The following is a 24014-nucleotide window of genomic DNA, read 5'->3' on the forward strand; positions in this document are numbered from 1 at the left end:
GCCTTCTTGGGTCTGGCTTCCCGCTGAGAACCAGGCTGGTATAGATGTCACTTGGCTGGCTCCTCAAGGCTTCCAGCCCCCTTGAGTGTGACGTCAGGGACAAGGGGATGGCTTTGCCACTACTGCCAGCAGCCACAGGCTGACTCCCATAGCATGGGCAGGGGCTCCATTTTCAGATGGGAAAAGGGAAGGCTCAGTGCCCGGGATCCAGGTCACCTCAGTGAGTGTGCCTGAGCCACATCTGGTTTCTCTGCCTACCCACCCTCCGAGGGCCCCCAAGGTTAGAACAAGAGGTAGTGGGCTTAATCCCAGAAAAATTCCAATTTAAATACGAGAAGGTAAAGCTTGTCTTTGGCAACTTTGCCCCATCCCCAACTTTCCTACTTTTGTATGTGAGAGAAGAGAAAAGGGCTGTGGGAGATGGGCCAGCTAAGGAGGAGGATCTGGCAACCCAAGCTCCAGGCAGACAGAAGGCACCAGAATGTCCCACAGTCCTGTAGCATTCTGGCCAGGCCCCTCCTGGCTTATTGGGCAACCTAACCTCTGATACTTGGGACTGTTTATTTCTTCCCTTTTGATTACTGAAATGGGCCTAGACTGGCTTTTTTTTTAATTTAAATTTTTATTTATTTATTTTTGAGACCGAGTTTCAATGTTGTCACCCAGCCTGGAGTACACTGGTGTGATCTCCAGTCACTGCAAACTCTGCCTCCCGGGTTCAAGTGATTCTCCAGTCTCAGCCTCCCCAGTAGTTGGGATTACAGGTGGCTGCCACCACGCCTGGCTAATTTTTGTATTTTTAGTAGAGACGGGGTTTCACCATGTTGGTCAGGCTGGTCTTGAACTCCCGAACTCAGGTGATCCGCCAGCCTCGGTCTCCCAAAGTTCTGGGATTACAGGCATGAGCCACTGCCCTCGGCCTTCTTTTTTTTTTTTTTTTTTTTTTTGAGATGGAGTCTTGCTCTGTAGCCCAGGCTGGAGTGCAGTGACATGATCTTGGCTTACTGCAACCTCCACCTCCTGGGTTCAAGTGATTCTCCTGCCTCAGCCTCCTGAGTAGCTGGGACTACAGGCATGTGCCACCACACCCAGCTAATTTTTGTATTTTTAATAGAGACGGGGTTTCACCATGTTGGCCAGGCTGGTCTCGAACTCCGGACCTCAAGTGATCCACCCTCCTCGGCCTCCAAAAGTGCTGGGATTACAGGCATACGCCACTGTGCCTGGCCATAGACTGGCTTCTTAAAAGAACCAGTTTAAACACCTGTAAAGTCTAAGAAGGTCAAATTTAGGAAAATCTCATCTGTAGTACTGAGGTCCCCTGAGCCACTGGCCACTTGTAATTAATATTAATGAGCTCTAGATGACAGATGTTTATTGCTCGACTGACACATGCTTTGCCAACCCCCAAAGGAGTGGCTCTAAGATCTAAAGGACTTGAATATACTTTACTCTTATGTTGAAGAGAATAAAACTTTCCGGGTATAGTCAGGGGTTTTTTACGTATGAGAACCCAATGACCCACAGGCAATGTCTGCCTTAAGAAAAAAAGAACTGAGTGTACCCCAGTTGCTTATTGACATTTAAAAATAGCTCCTTTTGTCCAAAAATAAGGCAGACATGAGACAGTAGATGGACACTGGGTAAGGCTCCTGGAGACCCCAGCCTGGCCCCAGCTCATCCACTCGTTGGCTGTATGACTTTGGTAAGTCTTCAAACCTTTTTAGCCATTTGTAAGATGAGGGGGTTGAGCTACAAGATCCCTGAAATCCTGTTCTTTAGGTCCATGGGTCCAAGCGGAGCTCCAAGATGAGCAGAATCAGCACCTTCCAAGATTTATTAAATACTTCTTTAAAATCTTTTCAGGCTGGGCATGTTGGCTCATGCCTGTAATCCCAACACTTAGGGATACCAAGGTAGGCAGATCACTTAAGGCCAGGCGTTCAGGACTAGCCTGGGCATCATAGTGAGACCCCCATCTCTACAAAAAATTTTTAAAAAATTAGCCAGCTATGCGTGGTAGTGTGTGCCTGTAGTCCCAGCTACTCCAGAGGCTGAAGTGGGAGGATCCCCTGAGGCCAGGAGTTCGAGGTTTCACTGAAACCTCGATCTATGATCATGCCACTGCACCCCAAGCTGACTGACAGAGCAAGACCCTGTCTCAAACAAAACAAAACAAACCCACTTTTAAAATTTGATTATGGAAGCATTCATAAAAGTAGAGAGAATTGGCTGGGTGTGGTGGCTCATGCCTGTAATCCCAGCACTTTGGGAGGCCGAGGCGGGTGGACTGCCTGAGCTCAGGAGTTCAAAACCAGCCAGGGCAATATGGTGAAACCCTGTTTCTACTAAAATACAAAAAGTTAGCCAGACATGGCAGCGTGCACCTGTAATCCCAGCTACTCGGGAGGCTGAGACAGGAGAATTGCTTGAACCCGGGAGGTGGAGGTTGCAGTGAGCCGAGATTGCGCCTCAGTACTCTAGCCTGGGCGACAGAGCAAGACTCCATCTCAAAAAAAAAAAAAAAAAAAAAAAGAGAGAGAATCATATAAAGATCCTCCATATGTTTATCATGTAAACTAAACCATTATTAATATTTTGCTATTTTTGCTTATCTATATTTTTTCTGAAGAGTTTTTGTTGTTGTTTTTTTGAGGCAGGGTTTTGCTTTGTCACTCAGGCGGGAGGGCAAGTGGTGCAATCATGGCTCATTGCAGCCTCAACCTCCTGGGCTCAAGGGATCCGTCCGCCTCATTTTTTGAGTTTTTGTAGAGACAGGATCTCACCATGTTGTTCAGGCCGGTCTCGAACTCCCGGGCTCAAGCAATCCCTCCACTTTGGCCTCCCAAAGTGCTGGGATTACAGGCATGAGCAACAGCTTCCAGCTTTTCTGAGGTATTTTAAAGCAAGTTCCCACGAAACCTCTCTCACCCAAGGCTTCAGCCTGCTTCTCTGGAAAATAAGACCCTTTCTTATATCAATACAATACCATTATCAAACCCAGCAACATGGTATTTAACAGCCAGTTTTTGAAGATTTCCTCATACTCAGTCCATTTTCAAATTTCCCCACAATTTTCTGAACAGGCTCTCCACCCCTCCAACCTCAGGCCTGTTCTTGGGGCCAACTAGTTTTAACCATTTCTGTTTTTAGTGCGTCTGGTGGGTACCTTTACATCTCTAAATAATCAGCTTTTTTTGTTTTTGAGATGGAGTTTCACTCTCGTTGCCCAGGCTGGAGTGCAATGGCTCGATCCCGGCTCACTGAAACCTCTGCCTCCTGGGTTCAAGCAATTCTCCTGCCTCAGCCTCCCGAGCAGCTGGGATTACAGGCATATGCCACCAGGCCCGGCTCATTTTGTATATTTAGTAGAGATGGGGTTTCTCCGTGTTGGTTAGGCTGGTCTCAAACTCCCGACCTCAGGTGATCCGCCGCCTCGGCCTCCCAAAGTGCTGGGATTACAGGTGTGAGCCACCGCGCCTAGCTGGCTCCCTCCATTGTAAGATGAAGGTAAGAGCCAATGGTTTGAACAGACAGCTGGATGGTCTCAGGGTCCAAGAAGTCTGAGTGATCATGAGAAGAACTAAACAAAGGGTGAATGCTTTCAGATCCCAGGACTGTAGGATATCTTGATGGCTTGTCTGCAGCTACGGGTCCCAGGCCCCTGAGCAGGAGTCTGAAGGAGGGTCCTTCCCAGAGTTAAGGCTGTGTCAGTCCCCAGGCTACCGTGGCCAAGTCGGCCTGCTTCCCTCTTGCTCATGAAGGTCTGTCCTCTCTGGAAATGTCCCAGAAGCTGGCAATAAAGACAGTTCCCCTTATAGAGCAGCTTCTTCTTTTTTAAAATTTAATTACTTTTATTTTTTCTTTTGGAGACAGGGTCTTGCTCTGTCACCCAGGCTGGAGTGCAGTGGCATGATCAAAGCTCACTGTAGCCTCAACTTCCCAGGCTCAAGCAATCCTCCTGCCTCAGCCTCCTGAATAGCTGGGACTACTACAGGTTTACGAGACCCTGTCTCATTTTTCAATTTTTTTTGTACAAATGGGGTCTTTCTTTGTTGCCCAGCCTGGTCTTGAACTCCTGGGCTCAAGCAATCCTCCTGCCTGACCTCCCAAAGTGCTGAGATTACAGGTGTGAGCCACCTCGCCCAGCTGAGCCGCTTCTTCTGAAGCCTGCTTTGACATTAAGCCATTACAATGCATCGAGGGATGCTAGGAAATGTTTGTATGAGGCATACTTTTGTTTTTTTCTGTAGGAATGTTATTGACCATTTTTTCCTCTACGAAGACCCGTGGGATAAATATCTTTCACGTTTTAGCTTAAGGAAAAAAAAAACTGTGCTGCTTTTGAACAACTGGGGTGGTTTGCTTCTGTGGTCTTGGCAGATTTGGTGTCTTAGTTTCCCTCTTAGCTTTGGCTGTGGGGAAATTCAGAGCTTAATTTACAGTTGCATGCAGCTCTGGAGTAGGAGATGGCATTGTTTTTGATTATTATGAAATATTTCAGGCATTCAAAAATTACAGAGACTATACAACAAATATCTACATACCCATCACCCAGGTTAAGACATGAGCCTCTTGTATCCATTCCTGATCCCTTTCTTCTTTGTCCCTACTCTCGTGGTGGATATTTTCCTGGACTTGGTGTTTATCTTCCCCATTTAAAAAATAATAATTTTTTCTGCAAACATATGCATCTATAATAAACATACAGTATTGTTTTACACATTTTAAAATATTATAAAAGTGGCTTTATACTGCGTATATCCCTCTGTAATTTGATCTGTTTACTCAAGAGTTTTCTTTTGAAACTCACCTGTTTTGCCACATGTAACTCTAGTTAATTCATTTTCACTGCTGTATAATATTCTATTCTAAGACTAGATGTATGAATACGTAGGCTTTAAGAGTATGGCTCTGGGGCCAGGCTGCCTTGGTTCAAACCCCAGCCCTGCCACTTACTAGTTCTGTGACCTTGGGCAAGTGACTTAACCTCCTCTTCTTGTCTCTGTTTCTTCATCTGTAAAGTGGGGCTAATGATACCACCTACCTAATAGAGGTGAAAATAAATGATTTAATAGGTGAAAAGCATTGAAAATATTCCTGGTATGTAGTGTAAGACTTGGTCTCATAAGCATTAATGGAACATTCTTTTAAAAAATGCCATATCACTAATGTCCTTCATGGAACAGAACAGGAAGGTATGTAGAAAAGCACAGACATCAATGACACTGAGTCTGAAAGGGATTCAGACATGTCAGACTGAACAGGAAGATGTTTCAAGACCACATTAATAAACTTAATTCACCTGTAGCTTCTATTTTTATGTATGTAGTAGAATAAAAACACTATGCAAATAAATTAAAAAGAGTTATTTTCATAATTAAAAAATAAACATTAGAAGTGATTTTTGGCTGGGCATGGTGTCTTACGCCTGGAATCCCAGCACTTTGGGAGGCCAAGGCGGGTGGATCACCTGAAGTCAGGAGTTTGAGACCAGCCTGGCCAACATGTTGAAACTCTGTCTCTACTAAAAATACAAAAATTAGCCGGGCATGGTGGCGGATGCCTGTAATCCCAACTACGTGGGAGGCTGAGGCAGGAGAATCGCTTGAACCCAGGAGATGGAGGTTGTGGCGAGCCGAGATCATGCCATTGCACTCCAGCCTGGGCAACAAGAACAAAACTCCGTCTCAAAATAAATAAAAAAATAAATAAATAAAAACAACAACAACAACAACAACAAAATGATTAGCCTGGTGTGGTGATGGACACCTGTAGTCTCAGCTACTTGGGAAGATCCCTCAAACTGCAGTGAGCTATGATTGTGTCACTGCACTAAAGACTGGGTGACAGAGCTGAGACCCTGTCTCAAAAACAAAAAGTGATTTTTTAAAAAGAGAGTTGGCTATTATTGTTATATATTTATTTTCCTCTTGGAGGTTTCAGTTGTTTCCAGTTTTTTTGTTTTTTTTGCTGTCTCTAGGATGTTGCAGGGAACATTATTATCCCTGTTCTTTGTACATGTGTGCAAGGAAGAGTCCCTCTGAGCCAGGGCATACAATTAGGAGTGAAATTGCTGGGCAGTAGGGCTCATCTTTTGCTTTCTGGGTGATGCCAAGTTGCGCTCCAGAGTAGTTGCACTGACTTGCTCCCACTGGAGGGAATGGGTGTGCCCGTGACCCCACTCTTACTGATTCTTGGCATTGTTTTTGTACATTACTTTTGCTTAAACTTTATTTAATCTTTCTCCCTCTTTTCCCCATTTCTTTATATTCATCCTATTATGTATTGCCATAAGCACCTTTTTTTTTTTGAGACGGAGTCTCCCTCTGTCGCCAGGCTGGAGTACAGTGGCGTAATATCAGCTCACTGCAACCTCTGACTCCCAGGTTCAAGCGATTCTCCTGCCTCAGCCTCCCGAGTAGCTGGGGTTACAGGCATGCGCCACCATGCCCAGCTAATTTTTGTATTTTTAGAAGAGACAGGGTTTTACCTTGTTGGCCAGGATGTCTCGATCTCCTGACCTCGTGATTTGCCCGCCTCAGCCTCCCAAAGTGCTGGGATTACAGGCATGAGTCATTGCACCCAGACCCATAAGCACCTTTTTATCCACTCTCATTCTTTTGAATGAAGCAGCATTTAAATTCATAAAAATTAGCGTCCCCCAGAATGAAGAACACAATCTATAGGGGCAGCCTGCTACCCTAGGCCTGGACCTAAAGGCTTCCTGGCACTCAGCATTATGAAGGTAGCTATTAGAAGAGGCTAACATTTGCTGAGTGTTTACTACATGATAAGTGCTCTACAGCATTACCTTATTCAATCTCACAGCAACTCCATGAAATAGGACTGTTATCCCAGGAATTTTTATTCAAACAAGGCAGAATGATGCCAGAGTCTATGCTTTTAACCATAGGTCTTCCTACAGGGCTACCATGTGAGGTGACTCAGGCCGCACGTTGCACAATTCCAGGGGGCACCATTTGAGCAGACTACAATGTGAATGGCATCCCATGGGGTGTGCGTCGCAGTGGTCCCGGCCTTCTACTAAGTAAGAGCTTAAAATGCTTAGAAATGACAGGCTCAGAAAAGTAAGCCCCACTACACACGGAGGGGCCTTTCTGCTCTGGATTTATGGTGCTTTCTTAAGGTCATGGTTCTTCATGTTTTAAAAGCCTATTGGCATGAGAGCCCTCCCACCTATATAAACATTTGTTTAGGAGGGGAGAGCCCAGCGTGGGTCCTGCGCTCTGACACCAGCCATGTAAGGGCACAGACTCGGCTGCTGTTTGTGGCTTTCTCCCTTGGCCACTGCAGACTTATTGAGCAATATATTATGAGTGTGCCTCACTCTGATGATGTGTTATGGATAAATCATTAAGGAGGCAGCTCACCGCGGTGATGTATTGGTGTAATAGATCATCAGAGTGAAGTCTTCTACCGACATACGGGCTGGCTCGAAGGGTGGTGTCATTCAGGGAAGAATTAGCCCAGCAGCAGATCTGGCTTAATTACAGGATAAAAGGTTTGTGAATGATAGGCTGAAGTCTGCAGCACCAGCATTTTGATTCTTGATATAAAAATATAATTGGGCTTCCTGAGAGAATTTTTGATTATTTTCAAACAGCCTTCCGCTTTATCATAACAATACAACTTGCCACGTGGTTGCAGGGGAACCTTTTATTGGGGGGTATCTCCAGGCCCTTTCCCCATCTGAATTATTGTCCTCCTTTCAATTTGTAGGTCACATAATGAGTTAAGGGAGATAAAACTCAGGAGGCCTGCCTTTCGGGCCTTCAGAATAATGTCTTTAGCAACTGGACCGTTGGAATCCAGTGATTTATTCAAATCATCATTAACTAAGGCAGTGGTTTCCAACTGCTGAACTAAGACTGTGAGCATGTGCAGGGGAGAGGGGATGGTCTGGTGAGTATGTGTCTCAGGCCATCGGCACCTTAGGGATAATAATAATAATTATTATTATGTTATTAATAATGTTTGCCCAACACTTAACAGATGTTGTTGTGCTAAACATTGAGCTAAAGGCTTTGCATGTATCATTTAATTTCATTCAATCCACATGACAACATTGTGAGACAGGCATTATGATTTTTTTTTTTTTGAGACAGGGTCTCTCTCTGTCGCCCAGGCTGGAGTGCAGTGGTGCGATTTCGGCTCACTGCAACCTCTGCCTCCCAGGTTCAAGTGATTCTCCTGCCTCAGCCTCCTGAGTAGCTGGGATTATAGGTGCCTGCCACCATGGCAGTGGCACGATTTCAGCTCACTGCAACCTTTGCCTCCCAGGTTCAAGTGATTCTCCTGCCTCAGTCTCCTGAGTAGCTAGGATTCCAGGTGCCTGCCACCACGCCCGGCTAATTTTTGTATTTATTATTTTTAGTAGAGACAGGGTTTCACCATGTTGGCCAGGCTGGTCTCGAAGTCCTGACCTCAGGTGATCTACCCACCTTGGCCTCCCAAAGTGCTGGGATTACAGGTGTGAACCACCGTGCCCGGCCTATGATTTTTATTATTCCCATTTTCCAGATGAGAAAACCGGCCAGGAGCTGGCCTTATTGGCCAAGGTTGTAGAACTGCTCGGTAGCAGAGCCGGTGCACCTGAGGCTGTGGGTGATTCCTATGCACTTCCCTTCCCACCCCCAATGCCCCCCTTCCTTTGAAGACCCTAAACCCGTGCTTCTGGAACTACAGGCCTCAGTAAGCAGAAAGATGTGTTTGTTGAAAAATCGATTATTTTGTTTTAAGACACATAAATCAACTTTAGGTCTTTCTTAACACCTATTAGTAGGGTGCACCATTTGGCCTGAGTTGGTTATTTCTTGAGAAGCTTACAGGATGAGACTTCCTAGCAATGGTAGGCTAAACTATGTGGACCAACTCTCCCACTGGAGACAAATAACAAAGCTATGTAAACTATTTTTTGGAAATCTTCAGTAGTATGAAATTGCCGACAAGATAGTAAGAAACGACTAGGTCAACAGGGAAGAGAGAATAGGAACCAGAGAGGTGAAGGAGCACCAAAGCTGTTTTCGCCGTGCGGGTATTTGCTGATCCTCTGTGGGGAACTTCCCCGGATGGGCTGCAGCCTGGCTGGAAGAGAGTGCAGAAATGGAAGCCAGGAGCCAGCCAAGGAGAGGCGGCCCTCCTACAGTACACTGGGACTTCCCAGGGTATATCCTGAGGGGGAGGGTGGCTAGAAGTGGAGCAGCCCTCCTGCAGAATCATAACTCAGGTTCCAATTATTCATATTGTCCAGTTCCAGGAAATCTCAGGCCTTGGATTTGGCTTAAGGTGGTCCCAGACTGGTATGACCCCAACACATTACAGAAGCAGATCATCTCCGGGTATATCTAGAACCAGAGGCCTCATATTATTCCTATACATAATTTTAAAAATACTGGAATATGGTCAAAGATAACCAGGTACACAAGGAAACCAGATAGAATAGAAGCAGATCTATAAAGATGTAAGCTGTTGAGATTATCGAACTACAGACAATATGTGACTTTCCTTGCTTATTAAGTTTAAATAAATAAAAGATAAATTTGAAGATATCTTCAGAGAGCAAAAAACAATTTTAAAATTTATTATAGGACAAATATGTCGCTAACAATCTTGTTCTTACCTCCCACTCTGTCTCCCCAAAGCAGAATAAAATTCTGGATGGCAAAATTTATTTATTTATTTATTTTTATTTTTATTTTTGAGACGGAATCTCACTCTGTCGTCCAGGCTGGAGGGCTGTGGCATGATCTCGGCTCACAGCAACCTCCGCCTCATGGTTCAAGCGATTCTCCTACCTCAGCCTCCCGAGTAGCTGGGATTACAGGTGCCCACTACCACGCCCAGCTAATTTTTGTATTTTTAACAGAGACGGGGATTTACCATGTTGGCCAGGCTGGTCTCGAACTCCTGACCTCAAGTGACCCACCCACCTTGGCTTCCCAAAGTGCTGTGATTACATGTGCGAGTCCCTGTGCCCAGACTGGACAGCAAAATTTAATATGAAAATCTCACTTGGCTCAGTATCAGGCAAACTACAGAAGACATTGTCCTGTCCTCAGTACATTTATTTTTTAACAAAGAAGGTCAAACATAGAACTTCCTTTTGGCTTTTACTTGTGACTCTTTAAAAAATTATAATTTGAGGCTGGGTGCAGTGTCTCATGCCTGTAATCCCAGCACTTTGGGAGGCCAAGGCGGGTGGAGCACTTGAGGTCAGGAGTTTGAGACCAGCCTGGGCAACATGGCGAAAACCCGTCTCTACTAAAAATATAAAAAATTAACTGGGCATGGTGGCGGGCGCCTGTAATCCCAGCTACTTGGGAACTTGAGGCAGGAGAATCGCTTGAACCTGGGAGGTGGAGGTTGCAATGAGCCAAGATCACGCCACTGCACTCCAGCCTGGGTGACAAAGTTAGACTCCATCTCAAAAAAATAAAAAAAGAATTTGAATTTGAATTTTATTATTAATGAGGAAGTAAGAAATGCCTTTAAATAAATTGACTAAAAAATCTTGAGAAAATTCAATAGACAATATACCATACTCCCATTCCCCCAAAAGCGGGGAGGAAGTACAACCTGAAATTTTTAAACCATTGTAGAAAATATTCAATTTGATATGTAAGTGTTAAAGTATGAAATGTAAGTGGCTGTGATGTTATAATGTATAGATGACATGGCCAAAAATACTTAGGATGTTGGAGTATAACATCATAGTTTAAAAACACAGGCTCTACATCAGACACACCAGGTTGGGGTCCAGCTCTGACACATTTTGGAATCTTGGGCAAGTTATTTAACTTCTGAGAGCTTCAGTTTGGTTATCTGCAATATGGGGATAATAAGAGCATTGCTCCTGCTTCTCAGGGTTGTAAGGAGTCAAAAGAGATTCTGGATGTTAAGAATTCGGCATTCTGCCAACATGAAGCTTGCCACAGTGACTTTAGCTTCTTGGAGCAGCATTACTGCATCCAGATGAAAGTGGCATTTGCATTTTGCTTGCACTTCAAATCCAGGAAGGTTTTACATAAAGAGAGTGATTACCTATGTGTAACTAGTCAGAAAAACTCTCTTACCATAAAAAGTTGATGAAATTTGGTTCCTGAGGACTGACTCAGGGCCGCTCAACTTGGACATTGACAGTGAGCCTTTTGATAAAGAAGGCACTTATTCTGGCCTCTAAAATCAGGGCCCTCTCCTTGCGAAGGGTAGAAATCCAGGTGAGATAAGATTGATAATCCTGCATTACAGAATTTATTAAAGATGTCCAGATTAAAAATTGGGTTGTCTGTCAATCAATCAGTCTGTTTTCTACATTCTTCTCTGTCGTATACAAAAAATATTCCTGTATAACACTGAATTCCCTGTGGACCTCATCAATGCTAATAGCCCTTCCTCTTTCATTCACAAGGACAAGCTTAGTCATGTTTCCTAGCAGAGGTCCCTGGGTTTGTCCTGTCTGGCTGAAGCCTTCACTATTACTATGGAAAGTTTTTTCAGTTATTTGGTTTCAAGCGGGGAAGGAGGGCACATGAATGGACGTGACCATTGAAGTGTGGTATAGGCTGCATTCTTTTTCTTTTGGGTAATTTCCTTTAATCCCAGTGAGAGGGGACAGGTTGGAAACAACCAACCTGAAGACCAGTCAAAGGCTCAACTGTTGATTGGCAGATCACTGTGTAACTCTTTGGGTCCCTTGAGTCAGGGGACTGAGTCAGTATCATTTGTGTTTCCCAGTATCTCAGCCTGAGCTTGGGAGATGTCTGAGGTTGGGCTCCCTGGAAACAGACTCTGAGATAGAGAGCTGCATGCAGAACATTAATTAGGAGTGTTCTTGGCAGATGTACTTGTAAGGGGGCAAGGGAGGCAGGATGGGGCAGAGGGAGTAGCTGCCCCACAATGTGCTGGCCATGGAGACCTCAGTTAATTCTACAGGGAGCTCTGGAGCTGGGATGGCCCTCCAGAGCTGTCCTACTGTGAGAGAGCTGGGCCTTTGCATCCCCCGTCAGCCAGTCATTGACTAAGGCTCTCCCCCAGGAGGGGATGTGCCTTGGGTCATGCATTTCCCAATGAGGGATGAACCTCTGAGCCATTAGCAGCCCCTATTCTTAGTAGCTAGGGGATGGGTGTGTGGGCCCTGAAAAGGGATCTGGGTGGGCAGTGTCTGTGACAGATGACCCTTCAAGTGGCTCAGAGTCACTTGTTTCTGGTAGTAAGTTTGCCCCATCTCTGATAGCTTCTTCATGATTGTAGTGAGTTTTGCTTCCTGGGGAAACTGACAAGAGAAGGCTTAATGGGACAGACACAGCCCCCGATGCTGCATTTGATCTCAAGGTTCTACCTGGTACTCCTTATGCCCCTTCTCCACCGCCTGTACCAGAGTCTTCCGGCCCTTGGCTGGCATCTCTGCTGGTCTAAGATACTTGTTGGGTGGGATGACCTGGACCCTCATTCCTGAGGGTTCTGACCACATGGCTACCATTTTCTTTTCAAGACCTGGTTGTTGTACTTGCCCATTATCATTAAAATGGGTATGGAACACCAAGAAATGCCCCAGTGGATTATCCGAATGCCAAACATATTCCTCCCTGCCTCCACTGACTGGCAGCAGCCCCAGCTCACACTGCCACACTGAGCTGATCCTTCTATGAACTGAACTTGGCCTTTTGCTTCTGCTGTCAGCTGCCCATAAGGAACTCCTCATGTAGCTATAGGTGAGTGCTGAGGGCCAGGGCCCAGGGAAATATTGACATGTGACATGGGAGCCTGGGCTACCTGCCCATGCAGCTTCAGGGTGCCGATCCTAAATATACCACTTCCATCGAATGACTGATTGCTGCTGGGCTTGCCTGCCCTCGTGACTCTGTGGATCTGACAGATGCAGTTCATGATGGGTAGGTACAGTTGTCTGGTTACTTGGTGTCACTTGGTCAGAAGCCTCATCTCTACCAGGATCCAGTAGCATTCTGGGAGCTACTTTTCTTTTTCTTTTCTTTCTTTTTTTTTTTTTTTGAGGTGGAGCCTCACTCTGTTGCCCAGGCTTGAGTGCAGTGGTGAGATCTCACTGGAAGCTCTGCCTCCTGGGCTTAGACCGTTCTCCTGCCTCAGCCTCCCAAGTAGCTGAGATTACAGGCACCCGCCACCACGCCCAGCTAATTTTTGTATTTTTAGTACAGACGGGGTTTCACCATGTTGGCCAGGCTGGTCTTGAACTCCTGACCTCAGGTGATCCGCTCGCCTCGGCCTCCCAAAGTGCTGAGATTACAGGCGTGAGCCACCGCCCCTGGCCTGGGAGCTACTTTTCAATGGGTGTGTAGCTTTTCTTGCAGATGGCATGCCCTGCTTCAGAACTCTAGGCAGCTATAATATTATTTCCTATTGGGGCTCACCAGAAACTCCATGTGGTGTTTCTTCCTCCACAAAAAACACAGAGCCTTTAGTACCATAGAGCCTGCTGAGTCACACAGCACAGGAGGCAGGGCTTTCTGACCACAGCCTGAACCTGCTGCAGAGCCCTTTCCTGCTCTGGGTCCCATTCAAAGCTGGCAGCCTTCTTTGTTACCTGCAGGGTTAGAGTACTGTTCTGTAGTGTGGACTATGGAACCTCCAGAACCGATGAAACCCACCAAGCATCATACTTCTTAATTCATTGTGGGAGCTGAGGCTCTGGAGCTCTGGATAGGGGGATGGCTCTTTAGAGTTCTTCTAAAGTGATACAAAAAAAAAAAAAAAAAAGTAGATGTTTTCATCCCTGCCTCAGCCAGTCCTTGATCATAGTCTGTCCCCCCTGGAAGAGGCATAATATTGGGCAGGGAAATTCCTTGTGGCCAGAGTAATTCTCAATGAGGGTTGTAGCTGTGAGCTTAGTCCCCAGAGCTGGAACAGGTGAAGAGGGGATCTGGGGAGGGGACCACAGCATTTGCGACACACAACCCAACTCCAGGGCTAGGACTAGGGTGAGGCAAGTGAGACACCTAGGAACAAGTGTAGCGAGTCCCTCACACTCGGGTCATGTGAGTGCAGATTCAGCTCTTGCCTCACCCTAGTCCTGGTCCTGTCAAACACCCACAGGACCCTAATAGCAGGAAATGGTAGGAAGTTCGGTTTGGCTAGGAGAAACTTCATATCTCCATGAAGACAGTCTCCTTCTGGAACTGGTAGAATGATTTGTTGGACAGCATTGTCCTAGACTATTTCCTTTCCACTTCTCTGCAGGGGACCGGGAAGGTGGACACTAGAGAAAGGTGTCACCTGTCACTACTGCCAAAAAATTCAAAATACCTTTCCTATCCCATCAGTTATTCTATGACTTTATTTGTCTGAGCCCCATGGTCATCTTTGTGTTATGGAATGAAGTCAAAGGAAGGAGTTTAAGCTAGAAGATTTTGAAATTTCCTTCTGTTATTATGGCATCGAAGATATTGTCTAATCCTGATCCTACTGGCCAGCTTCCATGGGTAGAACCAGCCTGGAAGCATCAGGTCTCACTGGTATGAGGGGTGGATTACACAATGGTCAAAACAGAGAAGACCAGCCATGCCATTCTGGGAGAGAAGGAGATGATTCGAAGGCTAGAGAAACATAACTCATAGGCAAGTAGGAATTAGAGTTAGAGCTTGTCTGAATGTTTGTGTCTCACCAAAATTTATATGTTGAAACCTAACCCCTGAGGTGATGGTATTAAGAGGTAGGGCCTTTGGGAAGTGATTAGGTTATGAGGGCAGCATGAATGGGGTTAGTCCCTTATAAAAGAGGTGGAGTGGCTGGTTGAGGTGGCTCATGTCTGTCATCGCAGCACTTTGGAAGGCTGAGGTGGGTGATCAGGAGTTCGAGACCAGTCTGGCCAACATGGCAAAACCCTGTCTCTACTAAAAAATACAAAAATTAGCCTGGCATGGTGGCAGGCACCTGTAATCCCAGCTACTCAGGAGGCTGAGGCAGGAGAATCACTTGAACCTGAGAGGCAGAGGTTGCAGTGAGCTGAGATCGTGCCATTGCACTCCAGCCTGGGTGACAAGAGTGAAACTCCACCTCAATAAAATAAAATAAAATAAAATAAAATAAAAATAAAAGAGGTGAAGCCCATTTCCCCCTTCTGCTGTGTAAGGATATAGCAAGAGGTGCCATCTATGAAGAATGGGCCCCCACCAGGCACTGCGTCTGCTGGTGCCTTGATTGTGAACTTCCCAGACTCCAGCACGGTAAGCAATAAATTTCTGTTGTTTACAAATTACTCAGTATAAGGTATTTTGCTGTAGCAGCCCAAATGTACAAAAACAGAACCCGATGGGAAGAGAGAACAGGAGTTGAATACAGAGCAGGCTGAGTGAAGTAAGACATGAGTGTGGGGCTGGATCATTCCTAGGCTGAACCTAAGCACACTGAATTCTGGTCATGGCATCCAGGGTATGTGTGAGCATCCATAGATAGTTTTGTCTTTCAGAATCTTGGCCCACCTTTCCCAACTTAATGTATACAACTAAAACATTTCTAATCAGATCTCATTGAAGTTTTTATTTTTAACTTAACAACTTGATAATAAAGTTTAACTGGAAGGATAAAATTAGCCAAAATAAAAATTTGAAATATAAGCATATAATATTGTGTATATAATACTAGCTATCAAATGTATTATAAAGCAACAACCATGAAAACAGCATGGTACATGTATAGGAACAGGCAATTAGACCAGAGGAATATATACAACAGGGAGTCTAGAAAAAAATCTGTGTATATATGATAATTAAATATATGACAAAAATAGCATTTCACATCAGTGAGAAAAGGATGGTTTATTACATAAACAGGGATAGGTTGTGAATTTCAGAGAAAATTTAAATTTGGTTCCCGTGCCCGTTTTCTGGTTCCATACCTGAAATAAATCCGAAATGGATTAAAGGCCTAAAAATAAAAATTAAAACGATAAAAGTGCTAGAAAAAAAATAGGTCCTTTCTGAGCGTGACACAAAAACCAGAAGACAGCAGGAAAAGAACAACAGTCCTAACTACATAAACAAACAAACAACAATAACAACTTCTGTATGGTGAAAAATGTCACAAACAAAAGTTAAAGAATGGAAGAAAATATTTTAAACATACATAACTGATAAAAGTATAACATCCATAATATACAAAAATGTCCTACAAATCAGTAAGAAAAAGAAATACCATAGATAAATGAACACAGGTGACATCCGGGCAATTCACAAAGAAGAAACACATATGGCATAGAAAGCGTGAAATGATACTCTAAATTAGCAACAAAATACAAAACAACACAACTAAAACCAAGAGGAGATGTAGTTTCCCTATCAAAATTAGCCAAAATTAAACAGATTGCTAGTACTCAGTGTTTTGGAAGGATACAGATAAAAAGGCATCCAAAGCTGACAAAACTCAAACTTGCCATAACATTTTTGATGAAGAGTCTGGCAGTTGCAGTCAAATTTAAAATACGTTTTCCCATTGAGCCAGAAGTTATGCTTTTAGGAATGTGTCATACGGAAACCTTCTTCAAGAGAGAAGAGATGTATGCCTAAGTATGTTTACTTAGCATTCTTTGTTACAGAAAAACACTGCAAATAGTCCTTCAGGGTAACACAGGTTGGTTAAGTTGTAGAAAATCCATACAATGGAGAACTATGAGAAAGAACAGCTGTGCAGACATGGAGCTATGTCCACAACAAGCTGTTAGTTTTTTTAAAGAGTAAACTGATGAATGGCACATAAAGCAAAATTCTATTTTTTAAAAGAAAAAAAGGTAAAACAGTAGTTAAAAATGTAAGCTATGATTGTAGTTTTTGTTTGTTTGTGTGTTTGTTTGTTGAGACAGAGTCTCTCTCTGTCAGCTAGGCTGGAATTCAGTGATGTAGCCAGGGCTCACTGCAGCTCTGAACTCCTGGGCTCAAGGAATCCTCCTACCTCAGCCTTCTCAGTAGCTGGGACTACAGGTGCTCACCACCATGCCGGGCTAACTTAATTTTTTTTTCTTTTGTAGAGACGGAGATCTTACTATGTTGACCAAGTCAGTTTTGAATTCCTGACCTCAAGGCAGTATCCTCCTGCCTTGACCTCCCAGTGTTGGGATTATAGGCATGAGCCACTATACCTGGTGTATTGTAGATTTTTTTTTTTTTGAGACAGGGTCTCATTTTGTCACCCAGGCTGAAATGCAGTGGTGAGATCCCGGCTCACTGCAGCTTCCACTTCCCAGGTTCAAGCAATTCTCCTGCCTCTGCCACCCCAGTAGCTGGGACTACAGGCATGAGCCAACACACCTGGCTAATTTTTGTATTTTTTGTAGAGACGGGGTTTCGCCATGTTGCTCAGGCTGGTCTTGAACTCCTGACCTCAAGCGATCTGTCTGCCTCAGCCTCCTAAAGTGCAAGGATTATAGACATGAGCCACCACCCGTAGAATTTTTAAAACACATTAAAAGTAAAGAGTACAGTGTAATGAAACTCCACATCTCATCACCTGGTTGCAAAAAATATATATATACATATATATGTATATATATATTTTTGAAACAAAGCCTCACTCTGTCACCCAGGCTGGAGTGCAGTGGTGCGATCTTGGCTCACTGCAACCTCCGCCTCCCAGGTTCAAGCAATTCTCCTGCCTCAGTCTCCCCAGTAGCTGGTATTACAGGCGTGTACCACCACGCTCAGCTAATTTTTTTTTTTTTTTTTTTTTTTTAGTAGAGACGGGGTTTCACCATGTTGGCCAGGCTGGTCTTGAACTGCTGACCTCAAATTATCCACCCCCCTCGGCCTCCCAAAGTGCAGGGATTACAGGTGTGAGCCACCGTGCCCGGCTGGTTGCAACAATTTTAAGCTCTTGGCTATTCTTTTTCCATCCCATTCATTGTCTCCTTCACCCATGGATTAATGTGAAGCAAATCCCATATACCCTATCATTGTACCCATAAATAATCTTGGAGCCATTTTCACATTTAAAGGATGGCTCAGGCAGAGAAGAAAGGCTCAAAGGATATACGCCAAGTTGATGTCAGTGATCATCATTGGGGAGTAGGATTGAGGAGCATGAGTTTTTATTTTAAACACTTTAGATTACTAAATATATAATTTATTTCTGCATTACTTTGTTTTTAAAAAAATTGAGATTTGTAACAAGAAAGTGAGAGGCTGGGTGAGGTGACTCACGCCTGCAGTCTCAGCAATTTGGGGGGCCAATGCAGGTGCATTGTTTGAGCCCAGGAATTCGAGACCAGCCTGAGCAACATGGTGAAACCCTGTCTTTACAAAAAAATACAAAAGTTAGCCAGGTCTGGTGGCGCGCGTCCATGGTCCCAGCTACTTGGGAGCCTGAGGTGGGAGGATCACTGGAGCTCAGGAATTCGAGGCTGCAGTGAGCTATGACTGCACCACTGCACTCCAGCCCAGGCAACAGAGCGAGACGTCAAAAAAAAAAAAAAAAAAAGAGAGACCTCACCAACTATCCTTTTTATCTATATAGAAACCCCTTTTAAACTCTAAAAACAGCAAACAGAATTATTCTTACTTGATTTTTTCAAAAGCCACCTCAAATCTTTTATGGAATTGTTTGGGAATTCATCAATAAGTATATTAAGACTTGAATACACAATCAATACCTAGAATATCCCGTTTAGGTCAAGTTTTTGACAGTCGAGTTGCAGCCTTTATATGTGCGTGTCCTGTATGTATATTATAATATATTATAATATACGGAAGTGCTTACATATCAATCTGTACATGTATGACTGTTTTATGGAATTAGCTCAGTAGCTCACCTGCAAAGTTTCCAGAGGAAGAATTTGATTGGCCCACCTTGGGTCAGCTGTTCACTCCTGGCCCAATCAGCTGTGACTAGGAGCCGGGGAAGGCAGGGCATCTGCAGACTGAGTGGACTCTCACTTCTTCTACTACTTGCTCTACGTGCCTAGCACCAAGTAGCCCCTAAGCTCCTCTTTAACATCACCTGTGAGTCTGGGCGCCTCGTTCAAGGACATGCCCCATACATTCAGCGTGGAGGAGGCCTGGAGTTGTTCACAGTACGGGCCCTGTTACTGCAGACCATGGGCGAGGGCCTCTCCCTTTGCCTCCATTTCCCGGCTCTGCTCCTCCTTTGCCTCCATTCCCCAGCCCAGCAAGCACTATTTTCACGACAGGGCTCCTCAGCGCTTCCCCTTGACCTTGGAGTTCAGCCCCCCGGGTGTTTCCTTATAGGCATCACCTTCCTGCTCAGGCCCATCTCCCCTCACCACAGGCCTCTCCACAAACCCACTCGGATATGAGCTAATGCCATTATCTTCCTGAAATTAAAATCAAGCCTCAACCTATAAAGTTTCACAGAGAGGGAATTGGGGTTGTATATTCCTGCGTTGAGCGGTATTCTATTTCAGTCATAGCATTTAATTATGATCGGTATGTTAGTGCCCATCGGAGCATAACAAATTGTCATTATGTTATTCTGCTGAGTCTAATTTAATTGGCAAGTTGTCACAAAAGCAATTATCCATCATTTATTTTGTTGCCATAACCACATCTCGAAGAGCACCTGCTGTCTGCGAGGAGAAATGCGCCACAGTCTCTCAGCCCTGGATCCAGGCCACTTATCTGACACAAAGACATTGCTTCCCCCTTCTGATTTAAAAATATGTTCCTCATTTCCTGCTGCGGTCTCATGAATCCTCCTGGGGGAGCCTCAAAGTGCCAAAGGAAATTCATAGTCTGGGAAGTTGCCCGAGAGGTCTGCCCCGCCCTGTCAGGGGTGGGTGGGAGGCAGCGGGAGGACGCAGACCCCCGTGGAGGGCCCGGACCCAACTGGGTCAGGCTTCGCTCCGTCAGCTGTTTCAGCTGCCACCTCAGTGATGGATTTATAAATATTTGTTGCTCTTTTCTCCCCGGGCACGCCGCGTGCTCGCTCCCTGGGAGGCAGGATTGTTTGGCCATTTCACAGAGAGAGAACCCGAGGCCCAGGGAACCGAAGGCTCCTGGTCACGAGGGAAGTCTGGAGAGCAGCCAGGACCCCAGTGAAGACCTCCGGAGTCCAAAGGCTTTTTCCATTCTTTGGATCAAACATGTGCAGGCAAAACCTAGTTACTTTAGGCCTGCCAGAGTCCCAGACTGTGCCTCTGGGTGCAGGGGGGACTGTCGTCCTGGGGCTAGATCTGATTGGCCCCATTTCACATGGAAGCATCAGGCTGAGAGCTCATGATAGCATCTGGGACAGGGACTGCCCAATCTCCCTGGAGCGTCTGAGCCTAAATCTCTGGGAGGCCCTTTTATCCTGCTCCTACTCGGGTGCCTCTCCATGCCTGGACCGTATCCCCCGCACCCATACGCAAGCCAAGGCAAGCAACATTGTCATACGATTTTTTTCTTCCCTGAAGCACGGAAGATAGTCAGTCCTAAGGGACGATAAAGCCTGCAGGTCTGTCTCTGTCCTGGGGGCTGGAAGTGGGTGAAAAAATTATTGATACTCTTGCTTCCATGATGGTCTTTTTAGCATAGTCACCAAAGAACTCGTTAAAAACAAAAACAAAATAACAACAAAAACACCACCAACAAAACAATCCAAAAACCTACCACTGTATTGCAAAGGGGATAAAGGAACCAGACTTTTAAATAAACCAGCTTTTTCTTTTGGGTCAGTCAGGTACAATTTCCAGGCTTTCTATTTGAGAGCAGTGGAAGATGACCAGCTCTCTGAACAGGCAGATCATCTCTTGCAACTCCAAACAAACAAACAAACAAACAAACAAAACCCTCTCATTGCAATTGCTGATAAAATAAACTAGGGATGTTCAGACTCCTCCCTCCTGGACCAGCATTCTCCCTAAAGAATGTTCCTTGTGGCTACAGAGAAATCACTTTTTCTACCACAACACAATGTTTAGGATCTCTGCTTACTGTGGAGGGCCCCACTTGAGCCTGAATTTGTGCAGTCGATATTGGAGCAGGAAAAAGTTGAATGTGCAAGGAGGGGACTGTGCATGCGTCCTCTGCTGGGCCCAGTTGTGGCAGAGGGTGGTGCTCTCCCACATTGTGAGTGTGTAGATTAATGCAAACTCTATGGAAAGTAAGCTGGCTAAATGGGTGAAGAGCCACACAAAATGTGCGTCATTTTTGACTCATTAATTTCATTTAGGATAAACAAATTTCATCAAAAACAGAAGAAAGATGCTTGCTCTAGTGTTATTTATTTATTTATTTATTTTGAAATGGAGTCTCACTGTGTTGCTCAGGCTGGAGTGCAGTGGCGTGATCTCAGCTCACTACAACCTCCACCTCCCAAGGTTCAAGTGATTCTCCTGCCTCAGACTCCTGAGTAACTGGGATTACAGGATTAGCCACCACTGTGCCAGGCTAATTTTTGTACTGTTAGTAGAGACGGGGTTTCCCCATGTTGGCCAGGCTGGTCTCAAGCTCCTAACCTCAAGCGATCCACCACTTCGGCCTCCCAAAGTGCTGGGATTACAGGTGTGAGTCACTGTACCTGGCTGGCTCTAGTGTTATTTATAATAGCAAAATCAAAGTCTGTGTTAAAGAGCAAATTGACTTGGAGCACACGGCTACAAGCAATGGGTGTAGATGGAGTTCGGTTTTTGTTTTCTGGGAGAGATGTTGAAATAAGAGGAATTCTTTTTTAAAAAATAATTTCAACTTTTATTTTATATTAAGGAGATACATGTGCAGGTTTGTTACCTGGGCATATTGTGTGATGTGGAGATTTGGGTATGATTGATTCCTGTCACTCAGGTAGTGGGCATTGAACCCAATAGTTAGTTTTTCAGCCCTTGCCTCCCTCTCTCTCTCCTCACTCTAGTATAGTCCCCAGTGTCTATTGTTATCATCTTTATGTCCATGAATACACAAGGGTTAGCTCCCACTTATAACTGAGGACACATGGTATTTGGTTTTCTGTTCTTGTATTAATTGGTTTAGGATAATGGCCTCCAGCTGCATCCATGTTGTTGCAAAGAACATGATTTCGTTCCTTTTTAGTGATTCATAGTATTTCTTGGTGTATGTGTACACCATTTTCTTTGTCCAATCCACCATTGATGGACACCTAGGTTGATTCTATGTCTTTGCTACTGTAAATAATACTGTGATGAAAATAATTTATTTTTGAGGCATGGTCTCTTCCCTCTGTCACTCAGGCTGAAATGCAGTGGCATGATCATGGCTCACTGTAGCCCTCAACCTCTTGGGCTCAAGAAATCCTCCTGCCTCAGCCTCTCATGTAGCTGGGACCACAGGCATGCGCCATTATGCCTGACTAAATTTTTTTATTTTTAATAGAGATAAAGTCTTGTTATGTTGCCCAAGCTGGTCTTGATACTCCTGGGCTCAAGCAATCCTCCTGCCTCAGCCTCCCAAAGTACTGGGATTACAGGCATAAGCCACCACGCCTGACCAAAAGGAATTCTTTATGTAATTTCATTAAGTAATCATTTCTGAACACCTCAATTTACTCGAGCCAGGTTACGCATGTATGTAAATACAGATGAGACATATGCACATATAGGTCCCTCCTATATTAGTTTCCCGTTGCTGTTGTAACAAATTACCTTCCATTTAGTGCCTTAAACCAGTGGTCCCCAACCTTTTTGCCACCAGGGACTGGTTTTGTGGAAGATAGTTTTTCCATGGATGGTGGTGGGGTGGGGGGAGATGGTTTGTGGATGAAACTGTTCCACCTCAGATCATCAAGCATTAGATTCTCACAAAGCGTGGGCAACCTAAATCCCTCATATGTGCAGTTCGCAATAGAGTTCACTCTCCTATGAGAATCTAATGCCACCGCTGATCTGACAGGAGGCAGAGTTTGGGCAGTAATGCTTGTTCACCTGCCGCTCACCTCTTGCTATGCGGCTCAGTTCCTAACAGGCCACTGACTGGTACCGGTCCACTGCCTGGGGGTCGGGGCCTCCCTACCTTAAACAATACCAATTGTCTTATGGTTTTCTGGGTTGAAAGTCCGAAGTGGGTCTCCTGGGCTAAAATCAAGATGTTGGCAGGGACATGTTCCTTTCTGGAGGCTCTGGGGAGAGCCTATCTCCTTGCCTTTTCCAGCCTCTAGAGCCCCCCACATTCCTTGACTTCTTGCCTCCTTCATCCATTCTCTTTTTTATGTTTTTGAGACAGAATTTCACTGTGTTGCCCAGGCTGGAGTGCAGTGGTGCAATCTCGGCTCACTGCAACCCCCGCCTCCCAGGTTCAAGCAATTCTCTTGCCTTAGTCTCCTACGTAGCTGGGTTTACAGGTGTGTGCCACCACACCTAGCTAATTTTTGTATTTTTAGTAGAGGTGGGGTTTCACCACGTTGCCCAGGCTTGTCTCCAACTCCTGATCTCAGGTGATCCGCCTGCCTTGGCCTCCCAAAGTGCTGGGATTACAGGTGTGAGCCACCACGCCCAGCCTTCCTCCATTCTCAAAGCCGGCAACATTGAGTCAAATCCTTCCCACTGTGTCACCCTGACCTTCTGTAGCCACATTTCCCTCTGACTCTCTGCTTCTGTTCCACTTTGAAGGATCCATGTGATTACATTGGGCTCACACCAATAATCCAGATCATCTCCCTGTTTTAAAGTCAGTTGGTTAGTGACCTTAATTCCAGCTGCTAGCTTAATTCCTTTTTGCCACGTAACGAAACGTATTCACAGGTTCCAGGGATTAGGTTGTGGACATCTTTGTGTGTGGGGGTGTGTCGGGGGAGCGTGGCATTATTCTGCCAATCACACTCCAGACCGACCGGAAGCCCACAGTTGAGTGGGAGAAACACGTGAACACATCTTCAGCGTACGTGGCAGAGCGCCATAATCAGCTCTTGGAATCTGGGAGGCAATATGCATATTTATCCATAATTCAGAAATTCCTTGCCGGGAGGCTAGATGCTGTCAAACTCAGTTTTCCTCCTCTTCCCAGCACAAACCCTGTGCTCTGGTCACTTCAGTCCCTCCACTGTTTCTAGTACTTAAATATTATAGAATACTATGGAGGTAT

This window comes from Pongo pygmaeus, chromosome 19 (assembly GCF_028885625.2).
Source record: "Pongo pygmaeus isolate AG05252 chromosome 19, NHGRI_mPonPyg2-v2.0_pri, whole genome shotgun sequence".
Lineage (NCBI taxonomy): Eukaryota > Metazoa > Chordata > Mammalia > Primates > Hominidae > Pongo > Pongo pygmaeus.